The sequence below is a fragment of the Neoarius graeffei genome, chromosome 26 (assembly GCF_027579695.1).
Source record: "Neoarius graeffei isolate fNeoGra1 chromosome 26, fNeoGra1.pri, whole genome shotgun sequence".
Classification (NCBI taxonomy): Eukaryota; Metazoa; Chordata; class Actinopteri; order Siluriformes; family Ariidae; genus Neoarius; species Neoarius graeffei.
Window position 1 is genome coordinate 25669793 of NC_083594.1, and position 17694 is coordinate 25687486.

Consider the following 17694-nt stretch of genomic DNA (forward strand, 5'->3'; position numbering starts at 1 on the left):
CACGCGCGCACGCTAACACGCACGCGCGCGCGCTCACGTTTGTCTTACTGTCCTTGTGAGGACCTTCTATCAACATAATTACAAATGCAGAAAATGAATGCTACACTTTAATCTAACTCTAACTTTAGGATTTATTTATTTATTTATTTATTTATTTACTCTTGGGGACCAGCTAAATGTCCCCAGATATTCCTATCCTTGTGGGGACAATTGGTCCCCACTACACACACACACGCGCACACAGATGCCCTATGTTTGGTTGGAGTCTCATCACATTGCTCCTGTGGAGGACGGCCCCATATGGACAGCCGAAAGTCGCACTTGGAAGACGGCTCTGGACACTTACAGTAATGCATCTATGGCTGAGGACTAGTACAATTGCCATGATAACTTTAGGACTGCAGTTGACATGAACAGTTTATAACTTCAACAAAACAGACATCATGATCAAACTATAATGATTTTCCTGGTTACACAGTTATACTTAGTGACTATATAGGACACTGTTATAGAAGCAAGTTATTTATAATTACGTTATCTGTTTTCACCCAAATGAGGATGGGTTCCCTTTTGAGTCTGGTTCCTCTCAAGGTTTCTTCCTTGTGTCATCTGAGGGAGTTTTTCTTTGCCACTATCGCCACAGGTTTGCTCATTGGGGATAGGTTAGGGATAAAATTAGCTCATGTTTAAAGTCTTTCATTTTCTGTAAAGCTGCTTTGCAATAATGTCTGTTATTAAAAGTACTATACAAATAAACTTGACTTCACATACACACACACAATATGTGAAACTCTCTTTTATGTCAGGATCAGACTACACAAATTCAACCCAATTTTGACACGATCTTGTCATAGCCAACAAATTTCCAGCATCGGGCCCAATATGAACATCAGACCGAAATATAAACAGGCCTTATAGAGTGGCATAATCAAAGATCAGCACTGTGGCATCTGGGACACCCCACGACACCCTGACGAAAAGTTTAGCATATCAGAATGTTTTGTATTTTCTTGCTTAATTTGACAACTCCTATGATGTGTTCCTTGACAGCCATAATTGACAATTTCTTGACCCTCCTCCCTGATGATACACAAGGATGTGAATGACAACAGTTAAACATTTCCATTCTAAACTGATCTGATATACAGTAATTTGATTCCCAATTCAATATCATTCATTCTTCTTCAGTAACTGCTTCATCATGGTCAGGGTCGGTGTGGATCTGGAGTGTGTCAGGAGAATTCACCCAGGATGGGACCCCAGTCCATTGCAGGACACCATGCTCACACACATTCACACCTACAGGCAATTTAGTGCACTGAATAAAAGAATAGTGCATTAGTGCCAGTGCATTTCTGGGAGATGGGAGGAACCTGTAGGAAACACACATAGACACAGGGAGTACAGTGGGGCAAAAAAGTATTTAGTCAGTCACCAATTGTGCAAGTTCTCCCACTTAAAAAGATGAGAGAGGCCTGTAATTTTCATCATAGGTATACCTCAACTATGAGAGACAAAATGAGAAAAAAAAAATCCAGAAAATCACATTGTCTGATTTTTAAAGAATTTATTTGCAAATTATGGTGGAAAATAAGTATTTGGTCAATAACAAAAGTTCATCTCAATACTTTGTTATATACCCTTTGTTGGCAAGGACAGAGGTCACACATTTTCTGTAAGTCTTCACAAGGTTTTCACACACTGTTGCTGGTATTTTGGCCCATTCCTCCATGTAGATCTCCTCTAGAGCAGTGATGTTTTGGGGCTGTCGCTGGGCAACACGGACTTTCAACTCCCTCCAAAGATTTTCTATGGGGTTGAGATCTGGAGACTGGCTAGGCCACTCCAGGACCTTGAAATGCTTCTTACGAAGCCACTCCTTCGTTGCCCGGGCGGTGTGTTTGGGATCATTGTCATGCTGAAAGACCCAGCCACGTTTCATCTTCAATGCCCTTGCTGATGGAAGGAGGTTTTCACTCAAAATCTCACGATACATGACCCCATTCATTCTTTCCTTTACACGGATCAGTCGTCCTGGTCCCTTTGCAGAAAAACAGCCCCAAAGCATGATGTTTCCACCCCCATTCTTCACAGTAGGTATGGTGTTCTTTGGATGCAACTCAGCATTCTTTCTCCTCCAAACACGACAAGTTGAGTTTTTACCAAAAAGTTCTATTTTGGTTTCATCTGACCATATGACATTCTCCCAATCCTCTTCTGGATAGTGCCGTGACGTCCGCGAACGAACCGATTCTTTTGAACGGCTCCTAGGCATGAACGATGAGAACCGAGTCTCGAGCTGGGGGAGCCGTTCTTTCTGTCGTTCTTTTTCTGTACTGTGTTTCAGATGAAAAAGCTCCTCCTTTACTCCTTCTCCCTTCACTGAGTTAGGGAAAGGTTACGGTGAGGCACAGTGGTGCCTATTTGTCTGATATGCAAAATTTATTTAACTCAGATTTGTTTGTGTCAAAGGTCATTTAGTTGATTTCCCCTTCTTTTAGTAATAGCTGGAGCTCAAAATAATAGTTTGGGTTTTATAAGCTTTGTTTATTTGCTATAACAAACACAGTGACAAAATTCACCTAAAACAAGTGCTTTTACCCTACTTTATAATTAATGCTTAGTAACACCAATACGGAGAAACACCTAGTTTTCTTTCTTCTTTTTTAACCTCTAAATGTGCTCTGCTGTTAAGTAGGGCAACAAAAAACTAGTTTATACTCACGATGTTCCTCCCCACGGAAATCTTTAGTAAAAGGCGAAAGATTTATACGAGCTGAAAAGAACCATGAGTGAAATGATCTACTGTTTGAGTGAAGGCCAATTTATGCTGACAACCCAGTCCTCGCAGATAGCGTCGCAGACAGTGTCTGCGTAGCCCCCCCACCTTCGCAGACGCTCTGCGCGCACCTCCCAAAAATTGTGACCACCGCAGAAGCCTCGCAGACAGCGTCGCAAACAAGAGGGCTCTGATTGGTCCACTCTACATCCGCTGTACACACACTTCCGCTTCCCTACTTTCCCGGTTTGGTTTGTTTTCACGACCGGCATTTTTAAAAACACGAGCAAAGATGGAGCAGCATGAAGAGCGGTTGATTGAGGAAGTACGTACATCTATACGACTCCAGTTCTAGTCATTATAAGTAACCGGAGGATAAACACTCTACTAACCACACCCACCAACTACTCCTAGCGACTTCGCGCCCCCTTGCATTGTGCCGGTGAATAACATCGCGCATGCCTATTCTCCCCGCTCAACGATAAATTACAACTGTCTGCGAAAAGCTATCTGCGAAAGCCTTGTCGCAAGAGCATGCAGAGGCCTTTAGTCTACAACTCTAATCATAGAGACAGGTTACACAGTGACGGTAGGCTTGACATGCTTGATTATAATATAAAGTACACTATTATATTAACTTTAAGTTGTTCGTTGATAAATATTGCACTGAATCTGATCTTTCCTGTTTCAGCTCACTTAACACATTTTGTACTTTTACACTTTCTGCCTGTTGATGCGTCGCGCTGTCCAATCAGAGGCGGTCAAATTTGCATATTACAGGAAGGATTTCTGGGATAGCATTGAGTTTACAGTTCAGAGGGATCTGGCTTCTTTAGACGCTGTCTTCTTAAAACTGAATTAATATTTAAATAGAGCCAAATGAGCCAGTCTTTTGAACAGCTCTTTTCAAAGAACGGATCACAAAGATGCGGAACCCATCAAAGAGCCATAAATCCCATCTCTACTTCTGGATCATCCAAATGCTCTCTAGCAAACTTCAGACGGGCCTGGACATGTACTGGCTTAAGCAGGGGGACACGTCTGGCACTGCAGGATTTGAGTCCCTGGCAGCGTAGTGTGTTACTTGATGGTAGCCTTTGTTACTTTGGTCCCAGCTCTCTGCAGGTCATTCACTAGGTCCCTCCGTGTGGTTCTGGGATTTTTGCTCACCGTTCTTGTGATCATTTTGACCCCACGGGGTGAGATCTTGCGTGGAGCCCCGGATCGAGGGAGATTATCAGTGGTCTTGTATGTCTTCCATTTTCTAATTGCTCCCACAGTTGATTTCTTCACACCAAGCTGCTTACCTATTGCAGATTCCGTCTTCCCAGCCTGGTGCAGGTCTACAATTTTGTTTCTGGTGTCCTTTGACAGCTCTTTGGTCTTGGCCATAGTGGAGTTTGGAGTGTGACTGTTTGAGGTTGTGGACAGGTGTCTTTTATACTGATAACGAGTTCAAACAGGTGCCATTAATACAGGTAACGAGTGGAGGACAAAGGAGCCTCTTAAAGAAGTTGTTACAGGTCTGTGAGAGCCAGAAATCTTGCTTGTTTGTAGGTGACCAAATACTTATTTTACCGAGGAATTTACCAATTAATTCATTAAAAATCCTACAATGTGATTTCCTGGATTCTTTCCCCCCATTCTGTCTCTCATAGTTGAAATGTACCTATGATGAAAATTACAGGCCTCTCTCATCTTTTTAAGTGGGAGAACTTGCACAATTGGTGGCTGACTAAATACTTTTTTGCCCCACTGTAAGGCAAGGCAAGGCAAGTTTATTTATATAGCACATTTCATACACAATGGCAGTTCAATGTGCTTTACAGAAGTAAAAACAAAAACAGTAAACAATAGAGAAATAAAATTACATAAAATAATTTTATTTTTATTCTAAAACAATTAATTAAAAGAATTAAAAGAAAATAATAAGAATTAAACAATAGTAGAAATAAAATAATAAAATGAAGTAGAAATAGGAGGAGAAAAAAAGAAACCAGCAGAATAGAATAAAGAATAAAATAGAATAAAGTTAAAATTAAAGTAAATTTAAAACATTAAAGTAAGTTTAAAACATTATAAAAAAAGAAGACAATATTAATTATTTAACAGAAAGCATCTGAAAACAGCTTGGTCTTTAACCTAGATTTAAAACTGCCAACAGCAGGAGCATTTTTAATGTCCTCTGGCAGTTGGTTCCATAGCTGTACTGCATAGTAGCTAAAAGCTGCTTCACCATACTTTGTTTTAACAACTGGTTTTAATAGTAAATTTTTCTGTTTTGATCTGGTAGATCTGATTGGGTTAGGCCGCTGCAACATATCAGAGAGGTAATTGGGCCCTGTACCATTTAGAGATTTGTACACCAGCAGCAATACTTTAAAGTCAATTCTGTAGCTTACTGGAAGCCAGTGAAGGGACCTTAGAATTGGAGTAATGTGCTCTGTTCTTTTTGTTCGTGTGAGAACCCTAGCCGCTGCATTTTGAACCAGCTGAAGTCGTTTGATGGTCTTTTTTGGCAGGCCTGTGAAAAGGCCATTGCAGTAATCAACCCTACTAGAGATGAAGGCATGTATTAGTTTTTCCAGATCATTTTTTGACACAAGTCCTCTTAGTTTGGAAATGTTTTTTAGGTGATAAAATCCGTTTTAGTGATTGCTTTCATGTGACTGTCAAAGTTTAGCTCGCTGTCAATGAAAACCCAAGATTTTTAACCATTTCTTTAGTTTTCATCCCTTTTGTGTCAAGAATAGTGGTAATCTTGAGGCTTTCATCTTTTTTTTCCAAATAGAATTACTTCTGTTTTATCTGTATTCAGCTGAAGAAAATTGTGACATCCAGCTATTGATTTGATCGATACACTGGTAGAGACATTCAAGGGGGGCATAATCATTAGGTGATTACATGTACACTGTACATGCGAAACCCCATGCATACAGCAACATGAATTGAACCAGGGACCCTGGAGCTGCGAGGCAGCACCGCTACCTGCTACCCAGCTGTGCTGCCCTCCACATGCTTCAGTTCAGTTAACTTTAACATATATTGTGTTTTAGTTTTGATTTTTGAATTTAAAGAACAATAATTTTTCAAAGAATTGATTAACTTTTTTGTGAGTGTCTGAGAGTTGGTGCTAAATTGCTCTCTCCAAATTTCCTCTCACACTGAAAAGATTAATCTCTTTCTTTCACTCACACACGTCAATTGGGGATTGTACATTGAATTTTGTCAGCAACAAAAACATAGCGTGTACAGCTGATAAACGACTACAACAGAATTATGTATTCTATTACAACACATACAGTATATGCACACACATACAGAAAAAAAGTGTCTTAGTAAGGCAATGGGCCACTACAAGCCACCAGAACAGCTTCAGTGTACACTGGCATCTCTGTAACTATATTGAAGGAATTCTTGAATTGGTGTTTTGATGATGATGGAGAGTGTTGTCTAACAGATCAGTCTGCCATTGATGTTCATTCATTCATGAATTTTCTATACTGTTTATCCATTGCGGGTCACAGATTAGCCGAAGCCAATCCTTGCTAAAATTGATAGAGGCAGGGTACACATTGGAAAGGTCGCCAATCTACCGTGGGGCTAACACAGAGAGACAGACAGCCATTCACACTCACCTATGGGCAATTAATGGCCCTTTTCCACTACCCTTTTTCAGCTCACTTCAGCCCGACATGGCTCGCGTTTCGACTATCTAAGAACAGCATGACTCGGCTCGCTTCAGCCCTGCTCAGCCCCCAAAACTCGCACGGTTTTGGAGTGGGGCTGAAGCGAGCCAAACCGAGCTGAGTGAGGCTAGGGGCGTGTGGAGACTCTCCCCTGTGCACTGATTGGTGAGGAGGAGTGTCCTCACATGCCCACACACGCCCCGCAAGCACGCTGGGATCTGTAAACACCGTAAACCCGGAAGAAGGAGAATTACGAATTACGAGAATTATGAAGCCTTATGCGCCTCGCCTCATCTATATGCTCTTGCCAGTATCTGTTGGCGTTGTCGGTGACAACAAGCCACAGCACCAAGACCAGCAACACTAACGACACCATGTCCTCCATGTTTATTGTTTACTATCCGGGTCGTGAGACTACCGCTTAAAAGCTCACTGATGTCACTGTTTGCGCCGCCTAACGACATCACATGACGTCCACCCACTTTCGCTAACTCCACCCAATGTGTCCACCCACTTCCAGCCAGCACGGTTCAGCGCGGTTGTAGTCGAAATGCAACTCCAACAGCCCCACTCAGCTCGACTCAGCACAGCACGGCTCAGCCCAACTCAGCCGCGTTGGTAGTGGAAAAGCGGCATTAGAGTAGCCAGTTGATCTAATCTGCATGTCTTTAGACTGTGAAAGGAAATCTTAGCACCCAGAGGAAACCCATGGAGGCACGAGGAGCAAACTCCACACCGAAAGTCAGTCAGCAAGTTTGAACCCAGAACCTGCTTGCTGTGAGGTGACAGTTCAACTGGGTTGAAATCTGGTAACTGAAGGCCACAGCATATGATTGACATCATTTTTTGTCCTCATCAAACCATTCAGTGAGCCCTGTGGATTGGGATGGAGTCATCCTGGACGAGAACACATCCATTAGAATATAAATGTTTCATCATAGGATAAAGGTGAGTCAGTCAGAAAAACTTTGTACTGATGTACTAACGCTTTCTTCTGAGAGGACAACTGGACCGAAACCATAAGAACAAAACACCTCCCCAGCATAACAGAGCCACCTGTAATTCCAATCATTTGTCACTTTTGGGTATAGGCACCAAAAATATATGTAAATATATATCTATTTTTTTACATTCAGCAGTATTTTTTTGTTGGAGCTGGAACACATGCAATACAAGCAAAACAGCTCTGCCACAACAGGAAGAAATACAAGTATAAGTGATTTTATTGATTACAAAATAGGCAATTAAGGAAAAGTATTTAGAAAGGAACAACAGGGGGAAAGATGAACAACTAATCAATGAAATTTTTTTTCTACAGGAATAATGATAATACCTACAATACTCTCAGAAAAGCCTATCTTAAATTACCACAATAACCATATCATATGGTCATCACCCACCCGCATGAATATAAATCTAATTTATCTGACATACAACTGTAATGTTTACTTCCATTTTAAACATCCAGTGTTTTCAGTAAACATTATGCAACATGGCCATTTTTCCAACCTTTATATTTTGCAATGAAGTACACTACAAGGCCAAAAGTTTGTGGACACCTGACCACATGTTGGAGAAGACCTACATGTGGGTCTTCCACAAACTGTTGCCATAAAGTGGCACAAAAAAGCACACAATTGTATAGGATGTCATTGTATGCTGTAGTTTTACAATTTTCATGGAGGAGAATTGAGGAGTCCAAACATGTTCCAGCCTGACAATGCCCCTGTGCACAAAGTGAGCTCCACGAAGACATGATGTGCCAAGGTTTATGTGGAAGAGCGCAAGTGGCCCGATCCCTGAACTCAACCCCACTGAACACCTTACTCATGCTCTAGTGGCTTAGTGAGCGCAAATCCCTATAGCCATGCTCCAAAAGTGCAGGTTATTATAACAGCAAAGGGGGATGTTCAAAAAGCACATATGGGTTTGATGGTCAAGTGTCCACAAACTTTTGGCTATATGGTGTACATTGTGTTTATTCCCTTTAAAATAATATACTGAAGATGAATACATGAACGAATGAATAATATACAGATGAGCAAATTTGTTGGTACCCTTCCACAAATAAAAAAAAAACCCAAAACAAAACAAAAAACCCACAACTATCTCTGAAATAACTTGAAACTGGCAAAAGTTAATGGCATCCATCATTGTTTATTCCAAGTTTAATACAAATCAGACTTTGCTTTTGATTTAACTGAATATTTTACATAAGAAAACAAATGAAAATGGCACATGGACAAAAATGATGGTTCCCTTAACTTAATATTTTGTTGCACAACCTTTAGCAACAATCACTGCTCATGATCTCTAGCTCTCAATGATGTACCTTGACATTAGAGTTCAACTTTTTTTTTCTCATTGGAAGTTGTCCTTGGCTCTTTTTCCATCATTGGCACTATCTTTTTGATCAATCTGTGGTCGATTTTCCTCTTGTGGCCATGTACAAGAAGGCTGGCTACAGTCCCATGGAATTTAAACTCATCTCATCTCATTATCTCTAGCCGCTTTATCCCTCTACAGGGTCGCAGGCAAGCTGGAGCCCATCCCAACTGACTACGGGCGAAAGGCGGGGTACACCCTGGACAAGTCGCCAGGTCATCACAGGGCTGACACATAGACACAGACAACCATTCACACTCACACCTACGGTCAATTTAGAGTCACCAGTTAACCTAACCTGCATGTCTTTGGACTGTGGGGGAAACCGGAGCACCCGGAGGAAACCCACGCGGACACGGGGAGAACATGCAAACTCCACACAGAAAGGCCCTCGCCGGCCCCGGGGCTCGAACCCAGGACCTTCTTACTGTGAGGCGACAGCGCTAACCACTACACCACCGTGCCGCCCGGAATTTAAACTTCTTAATAATATTTGCAAATGTAGTCACAGGAACATCAAGCTGCTTGGAGATGGTGTTATAGTATTTGCCTTTAACATGCTTGTCTATAATTTTCTTTCGGAGTTCCTCAAGGGCAGCATGGTGGTGCAGTGGTTAGCACTGTCACCTCACAGCAAGAAGGTTCTGGATGTCTGTGTGGGTTTCCTCCAGGTGCTCTGTTTTCCCCTATTATCCAAGGACATGCGGTTAGGTTAACTGGCTACTCTAAATTGCCCATGTGTGTGAATAGTTGAGAGGAGAAAACCTCCAGTAGAAGGCAACAGGAAACCACTATTATAATTCTTCCCTAGAAGTCACTGTAGCAATATGCCAAACAGATAAGAGAGCTCCTCAAACAACTCTCTCCTTTGCTTTCTCTGGTCCATATTGAATATGGTGCACACAATACCAAATCACTGCTAGCACCAAACGGCAAAGTGATGACTTTTCTCCATTTAAATAGACTCAATGACTGATTACATGATTGAAGTCACCAGTGATACTAATTAAGGTTAAACAATTAGTTTGAAATCTCACTAAAAATATCCAGTTATTTATAAGCTTTTCTAGGGGTACCAACAAATCTGTCCAGGCTATTTTAGAATATCTTTGTAAAATAAACAATAAATCATTTCTTTTCACACTTTTTTTTCGCTTAAGTATCTCATCTCATCTCATTATCTCTAGCCGCTTTATCCTTCTACAGGGTCGCAGGCAAGCTGGAGCCTATCCCAGCTGACTATGGGCGAAAGGCGGGGTACACCCTGGACAAGTCGCCAGGTCATCACAGGGCTGACACATAGACACAGACAACCATTCACACTCCCATTCACACCTACGGTCAATTTAGAGTCACCAGTTAACCTAACCTGCATGTCTTTGGACTGTGGGGGAAACCGGAGCACCCGGAGGAAACCCACGCGGACACGGGGAGAACATGCAAACTCCGCACAGAAAGGCCCTCGCCGGCCCCGGGGCTCGAACCCAGGACCTTCTTGCTGTGAGGCGACAGCGCTAACCACTACACCACCGTGCCGCCCCTCGCTTAAGTATACATGAGAAAATTGCTTTTAATTTCATTACTTTGTTTCAACAAGCTGTAAGGGTACCAACACATTTGTCCACGTCTGTATAGTTCCAATTTTTAGTCATGTTGTTCCACATGATCCTCTCATCTCATCTCATCATCTGTAGCCACTTTATCCTTCTACAGGGTCGCAGGCAAGCTGGAGCCTATCCCAGCTGACTACGGGCAAAAGGCGGGGTACACCCTGGACAAGTCGCCAGGTCATCACAGGGCTGACACATAGACACAGACAACCATTCACACTCACATTCACACCTACGGTCAATTTAGAGTCATCAGTTAACCTAACCTGCATGTCTTTGGACTGTGGGGGAAACCGAAGCACCCGGAGGAAACGGGGAGAACATGCAAACTCCACACAGAAAGGCCCTCGCTGGCCACGGGGCTCGAACCCGGACCTTCTTGCTGTGAGGCGACAGCGCTAACCACTACACCACTGTGCTGCCCCCACATGATCATACTTTATGAATACATTATTAGGCACTGCAGTATATTAATACATTTAACTTCTCTTTTTGAGCCAGGTAGCTGTTCTCAGATGTACTCACCTGGAGATCCTGCCTGTGCAAGCAGAGAGGAAAACAACCTCAACTGATTCAGGGCGTACAGGGAAAAATCTAATTTTCACTGCATTTCAAACATGAATGACTAATGAGCAAGATCATTAGCCAGTGTTTGTGTCAGGGCTTTGAACCAGAATTTTTTTCCTATTGGTTCGTTCCGAACAGAAACAGAATTTTAACGTTTCCGGTTTTGGGTTCCACAATTAAATAGACGTTCCCGAACCGGTTAGAACAAAAAAATTTCATTCCTGGAATGGTTAATTATGTTCTCTGCCAGCTGTTTAACAAATGGCTATAAAATTATGTCTCTGTCTCATCCAGCTTAAGCCAAATGTAGGCTAATTCTATTACAACCTTCATTAAATAAGACAAGAAATAATTCAAAACAATTATTATTTCAAATGTTGGCCATTTGGATTCTCAATATGTCTTCCCATCTACACAAACAGAAAAAGTGCCAAAAATGAAAGATAATTCGTTTAGTGTGTTACCAAAGGCTAGTCAGGCCCTATGCATTGATAGGCTAACAGAGGTTAACGTCATCTAATGTTCGCGAGCCTCTCATTAACGTGGACAAATATATTGATATCGTGTTTGAAACTGACATTTTTGAATAATGATAGACTGCAATATTTACCTCTTATTTAAGATGTGGAGACGTGATAGTAGTCCACCCTCCCGCTCTCTCCATTCAGTCAGCGAACGTCACACAGGAAGTGAACCCCAGCGGGTCATAGAAACTTGCGCAGGAGAAGAATGAATTTTTTATTTGTAGGCTACAGAAACTTTGAGGAACGAAATAAAAACCGGTATTAACCGGTTACCATTATTTTTAATAAGCGTTTCTGTTCCAGAACATAAAAAATAATAAAGTTTCTGGTTTCGTTTCTGTTCCATGTGAAATAGAAAAAGTTCCCGGTTTTTGTTCCTTGAACCGGTTCAAAGTCCTGATTTGTGTGTAATAATTTGTCACCAACTTATGTACAGTATAACAAAAACATATACACATGTGGGACTGTACAAAACTTAAAACCCACAACCAAATGAAGAGGTATTTAGATGTTAAAAATATATTGTACCAAATATGTTGACTAAAACAAACCATAATTTTAGACAGGTTAATTCACACAAATAGAAATGCCAGGAGTTTGTAGCCAATTAGATTTAAAATGAACATCCAGTGACTGGTTACAATCTTTTTTTTTTAATCTGGCTTCTTTCTTTCTTTTTATTTTAAAATCATAAGTAAACCACCATACAACCTGCCATCCCTTATGCATAAATGAGCGACATGGAATGATCCTACATTAGAAAATCACTTAATAATGAATTATAGAAATTTCACTAATAGTACCATTTTTAAATACATTTTATTAAAAGACAAATATAAATGCTTGTAAAACAATTATCATTATAAACAAATAGTTCAGCCAAGAAAAATGTACACAATGTCCCTAGCGGTATCCAAAGTTTGATTTTGCACCAGGGCTACAATGATAATACAAACTGCATTGGTGCAAGTGTGTACATCAGACTTGGGCATAGCCCAAATATAAAGGTGATTCAGATGATAATGTAAAACACAATGGAAAACAATCCATGATGCAAAGTGGAGTTTTTGTTACCACCTCCAAATTAATAATTTTCTTATAAGCACATCCTTGCAGTGCTTTGCCAATTATTTATTAACCCTCCTATTATCTTTATCATCTTAGTAACTCTTGTGGTTGCCAGAGGACTAGCCCCGTAGCTGTATAGGTGAGAGGCCGAGGGCTATAGAAACGGAGATCGGCGCCGCCCAATGTGCCCAATTGCATGGCACAGGAAGGACTTTAGACTATTATCTTTGGGGTCAATTTGACCCCAGGTTCTTTTAGCTGTATAAAACATAAGAAACATGAGCATTTTACACACATTTGTTTTGGTTGTTTAGAATCATACTGAGGTCACTATAATACGCAATTTTATCAGAATCAGAAAAAGCTTTATTGCCAAGTAATTGTTGCAACTACAAGGAATTTGGCTTGGAGTTATGGTGCTAAATAAATAAATAAAATAAATAAATACTAAATAAAAAGACAGTCTATTCTAATAAAGGAGTTACATAAAATGGTCTATTCTAAGATATTAAGAAATAAAATAAACAAGATAGAAATAAGATAAAATAAATAAACAACTGTGCATATCAGGTAAACAACTGGGGGGGGGGGGCAGAGAAAGTGGGGATCACTAGTCATGTTTATGAGGCCAGCAGCGGTAGGAAAGAAACTGTTTTTGTGGCATGAGGTTTTGGTCTTGATGGACTGCAGCCTCCTGCTGGAGGGGAGTGTCTCAAAGAGTTTATCTCCAGGGTGGGAGGGATCAGCCACAATCTTTCCTGCCTGCCTCAGTGTCCTGGAGGTGAACAGGTCCTCAAGTGAAGGCAGGCTGCAGCCGATCACCTACTCTGCCAAGTGAATGATACGCTGCAGTCTACGCTTGTCCCTGGCAGAGGCAGCAGCATACCAGATGATGATGGAGGTGGTGAGGATGGACTCAGTGATGACTGTGTAGAAGTGCACCATCACTGTCTTTGACAGATTGAACTTCTTTAACTGCCTCAGGAAGTACATCCTCTGCTGTGCTTTTGAGATGAGGGAGCTGATGTTCAGTTCCCACTTCGGGTCCTGGGTGATTATGGTGCCCAAGAAGCGGAAGGGCCTCTGCATACTCTTGCGACAAGGCTTTCGCAGATAGCTTTTCGCAGACAGTTGTAATTTATTGTTGAGCGGGGAGTAATAGGCGTGCGCGATGTTATTCACCGCCACAACGCAAGGGGGCACGAAGTCGCGAAATCGCTAGGAGTAGTTGAACTGGAGTCGTATAGATGTACGTACTTCCTCACTTCCTCGATCAACCGCTCTTCGTGCTGCTCCATCTTCCCTCGTGTTTTTAAAAATGGCGGTCGTGAAAACAAACCAAACCGGGAAAGTAGGGAAGCGGAAGTGCGTGTACAGCGGATGTAGAGTGAACCAATCAGAGCCCTCTTGTCTGCGACACTGTCTGCGAGGCTTCTGAGGTGGTCACAATTTTTGGGAGGTGCGCGCAGAGCGTCTGCGAAGGTGGGGGGGGCTACGCAGATGCCATATGCGACGCCGTCTGCGAGGACTGGGTTGTCAGCATAAATTGGCCTGAAGGACTCAACACTGGTGAGCCATGCAGGGTGATGGGGAGAGGAGGGGCTGGGTTCTTCCTGAAGTCCACAATCATCTCCACTCTTTTTGCAGCATTTAGCTCCAGGTTGTTTTGGCTGCACCAGGTCACCAGATGGTCAATCTCCCACATGTAGGCAGACTCGTCCTCACCAGAGATGAGTCCAAATGAGGGTGGTGTCATCCATGAACTTCAGGAGCTTGACGGACTGGTGAGTGGAGGTGCAGCTGTTTGTATACAGGGAAAAGAGCAGAGGAGAAAGAATGCAGCCTTGGTGGGATCCAGTGCTGATTGTCTGAGTGTTGGAGACATGCTTCCCCAACCTCACTTGCTGCTTCCTGTCAGTCAGGAAGTCAGTGATCCACCTGCAGGTGAGGTCAGGCACATTTAGCTGGGAGAGCTTGTCCTGTAGCATAGCTGGAATGATGGTATTGAATGCAAAGCTGAAGTCCACACACAGGATCCTGGCATAGGTTCCTGGGGAATCCAGGTGCTGGAGGATAAAAGTGGAGGGCTGTGTTGACGGCATCATCCACAGACCTGTTGGCTCTGTAGGCGAACTGCAGGGGGTCCAGAAGGAGGTCTGTAATGGCTTTGAGGTGGGAGAGAACAAGGCGCTCAAAGGACTTAATCACCACAGAGGTGAGGGGGATGGGTCTGTAGTCATTTAGTCCTGTGGTCCTTGCTTTTTTGGGGATGGGTATGATGGTGGAGGACTTGAAACAGGCTGGCACATGGCATGTCTCCAGTGAGATGTTGAAAATGTCTGTGAACACTGGAGACAACTGGTTGGTGCAGTTTCTCAGGGTGGATGGAGAGACAGAGTCAGGTCCAGCTGATTTACAGGGGTTCTGTCTCTTGAACAGTCTATTAACATCCCTCTCCTGAATGGTGAGAGGCGCAGTGGGGGAGGAGGTGGAGGGGGCCTTTGATGTGGACAGAGATGAGGAGGAGCAGGTTCCTGAAAAGAGGGGGGCGGAGGTGTGGGTGTTGGGGTAAAGGTGGTGATTGTGGGGGGAGGTATCAGGACTGTCCTATTGTTTTTCAAAATGGCAGTAGAAGGTGTTAAGGTCATCTGCAAAACGAAGGTTGTTGATAGAGTGAGGGGGTTTGGGTTTGTAGTTTGTGCCTTAGCTCTCTCCAGACAGATACAGAGTCATTAATCGAGAACTGGTGTTGAAGTTTCTGAGCATACAGCTGTTTAGCATCTATCACCACCTTGCTAAAACTGTACTTGGACTCTTTAAACCTGTCCCTGTCGCCACTCTTGAACACATCCTTCTTCTGCCTTCTCAGCTGTCTGAGTCCAAACGAGAACCAGGGCTTGTTGTTGTTATAACGCACCCTGGTGCAAGTTGGTATCCAGTTGTCCTCACAGAAGCTGATGTATGAAGTCACTGCCTCTGTGTACTCATCCAGACCGTTTGTGGCAGTCTTGCAAACGTCCCAGTCTGTTGAGTCCAGACATGCCTGAAGGTCCTCCACAGCCTCCTTTCTCCACTTCCTTGATGTCCTCACAACAGGCTTGCTAAGCTTTAGCTTCTGTCTGTATGAAGGGATTAGGTGGACCATGACATGATTGGAGTGGCCCAGTGCAGCGCAAGGGATGGCATGATAAGCATTGTTAACTGTGGTGCAAGAGTGATCCAAAACATTCTCCTCTCTGGTCAGACATTTAATAAACTGTCTGTATTTCGGGAGTTCATGGGAGAGATTACCTTTGTTAAAGTCGCCAAGGACAATAACTAAAGAGAGTCTGGGTTGGCCTGCTCCACATGCAGTATCTGGTCGGAGAGTAAGCACTGTGCCTCCTGCACGTTAGCTTGCAGTGGAATGTAAACACTGACCAGAATAATCTATAATCTACATACCAAGCAAACCAGCCAAATATGGTATCAAAATATGGGCAGCATGTGATGCACAGTCCGCCTATGCCTGGAATATGCAGGTGTACACTAGTAAATCTCCTGGTGAAGCACCTGAAAAAAAGTCAAGGCATGAGGATGGTATTAGACGTGGCTGAAGGACTGAATGGCCATAACATTACATGTAATGATCATATGTCCTGTGTGAGGAACTGCTGAAAAGAAAGGGTTACCGTGTTGGAGACAGTGAGAAAAAAAAACAAGTCAGAGCTTCCCTCTAAGCTTCTTGGGATGAAGAACAGGAGGGTAACATCCTTAATGTTTGCCTTCACTGACAGTAACTGTCATATCCTATTGCCCCAAGAAAGGGAAAAATGTCCTGCTGATGAGAACCATGCACAAAGATGCTGTCCTGAGCACCAGAGAAGACAGAAAACCACAAATGGTCTTGGACTACAATGAGACAAAGGGAGGGGTTGATAACCTGGACAAGGTCACAGCCACATACAGCTGCTGATGCATGACTGCCTGTTGGTCCCTTGTCATTTTCTTCAACATCATTGATGTGAGTGCCTACAATGTTTTTGTAATATGGAGCGAAATAAACAAGGACTAGAACATCAGACAACTGAGTCGAAGGAGGATTTTCCTGGAGCAGCTGGGTTACACGCTGGTGAAACCTCATATCGAGAGAAGACAGTACCTTCCAAGCGGATCACCTGCAGCTGCAACTGTTGTCAAGGACATCCAAACAGAGACACATATCCAAACTCCTCCAGTGGTTCAAACTACAGACAGAAAACTTGGCAGGTGCCAGGTCTGTCCCTACAGAAATTACTCCAAGACCAGCAACACTTGTATGAAATGCAAGAAATATGCCTGCAAGAAGCATGCACAAACCCTCTGCAAATCATGTGCCCAGTAGTGCAGACAAAAGGCTGGACTGTACCTTCTGGGTGACCTGTATGAAAAATAATAACCTTTTTTTATTCTGTCGATGCTGTTTCTATTCTCTGAAACTCATTTTGGTGACTGTAACTTTGATTTTTTCACTATCTCACACATATGTAGCACTCACAGTGGCATAGAACAATCCATGAAACAATGCTTAAATTTACTTTTTATAGGTGTTTTTGTAAATAAAGAACCGTTATGTGTTCTGATGATGATGATGATCTGTTTTACAAATAAAATCCTTCTAAATGTTTGAAGTTGTATCTGCTTTTCCTGGGGTCAAATTGACCCCAAAGATAATACGTGTTACTATCCTTGATAACAGAAATGGAGTCATTCCATGTTAAATCAACCAAAATTCAAAAGGTTTTCCCACCTCAAATTTTTTATTTTGATAATTTTTCTTCCAGTGATAGATAGACATATATGATGACCAAAGCCTGAATATTAGCATAACTGCTAATATTCCGAAATTGTAAATAGTAATACAAGGTTGGGTACTGAGTCTTGGTGGGGGGGGTCGGGGGGGCAAAGCCCCCCCGCCGCCAAAACTTTCTAGCAAAACTACCCTGAAAAATCACACTAAAACAAAATAGTTTGACAAAATTTATTCTACAAATTAAACTCTTTTACATTAATTTGCAAAGTTCTTTTCAACAATGGAAACAAATTTACCTGGA

The 17694-nt window shown here is 42.5% G+C and overlaps 1 non-coding gene across 1 annotated transcript; it reads right to left on the minus strand.

Moving 5' to 3' along the window:
• Window positions 1-2680: 2680 nt before the first annotated feature.
• Window positions 2681-2795, minus strand: LOC132874700 (U5 spliceosomal RNA). Its single transcript, XR_009651699.1, has one exon. It is a non-coding gene; the product is annotated as a U5 spliceosomal RNA (small nuclear RNA).
• Between the last annotated feature and the right edge of the window lie 14899 nt (window positions 2796-17694).